Source organism: Ornithorhynchus anatinus, chromosome X5, assembly GCF_004115215.2.
Source record: "Ornithorhynchus anatinus isolate Pmale09 chromosome X5, mOrnAna1.pri.v4, whole genome shotgun sequence".
Lineage (NCBI taxonomy): Eukaryota > Metazoa > Chordata > Mammalia > Monotremata > Ornithorhynchidae > Ornithorhynchus > Ornithorhynchus anatinus.
Window position 1 is genome coordinate 8,761,937 of NC_041753.1, and position 966 is coordinate 8,762,902.

Below are 966 nucleotides of genomic sequence, written 5' to 3' on the forward strand. Positions count from 1 at the left end.
CAACATTATTATCATTATTAGCAGGGAGAAGCAGCAGGGAGAAGCAGCGTCATTCAATGGAAAGAGTCCGGATTTGGGAGTCAGAGTTCATGGGTTCGAATCCCGGCTCTGCCACTTGTCAGCTGTGTGACTGTGGGCAAGTCACTTAACTTCTCTGTGCCTCAGTTCCCTCATCTGTAAAATGGGGATTAACGGTGAGCCTCACGAGGGACAACCTGATGACCCTATTTCTACCCCAGCACTTAGAACAGTGCTCTGCACGTAGTAAGCGCTTAACAAATACCAACATTATTATTATTACAGTCCAATAAAAAATGATAATCCCTGCCCCACGACGAGCTCACAGTCGAGGGCCACTGGAACTGGCCGTCATGGGCCACCCCTCCAAAAAAAAATGCATTATCTTTGGTTTGGAGCATATATAATTGCTCTAGGAAGTTACAAGTTGGCTATTTTGAATCCAAATGATAGTCCACAATTTTTACGCTTGAAATGTGGCAACAGAATGGATTCATTTATTAAAATACGAGTTTAGTATAGCACTACTCACCTCTCGGGATCGCACCTGAAGAGTTTCCAGTACTCTACCAGTCTCGACTACAGGAGGGAGAGTCAAGCAGAGGACTATCCATTCCATTCCTAGCTTGGGCAGGGGCTAGAGAGTGGAAGGTCATCTGCTACAAGTCAAATCTCACCCGTACTGGGCAGAGAGTCGAGGGCGGAGACTCAGGTTTCCTTTGCGGAAGGAAACAGTGGAAAACCGCTTCCATATTTTGACCAAGTAAACTCTATGGATACACTATGAGAACGATTGCAGATGGAGGTGGGCGTCCTGGGAGAGATGTGTCCATGGCATCACTATGGATCAGACACGACTCAACAGCATAAGACAACAACAACATAGCCTTAATAGCCTCAACCTCAGAATTATGCTTATTTTGTTTAAAATTAGGAGAGAGATTTGCT

The 966-nt window shown here is 45.2% G+C and overlaps 1 non-coding gene across 1 annotated transcript; it reads left to right on the plus strand.

Annotated features, from left to right (window-relative positions):
• Positions 1-547: 547 nt before the first annotated feature.
• LOC114808250 lies at positions 548-685 on the plus strand. Its single transcript, XR_003756097.1, has one exon. It is a non-coding gene; the product is annotated as a small nucleolar RNA SNORA7 (small nucleolar RNA).
• The last annotated feature ends 281 nt before the right edge of the window (positions 686-966 follow it).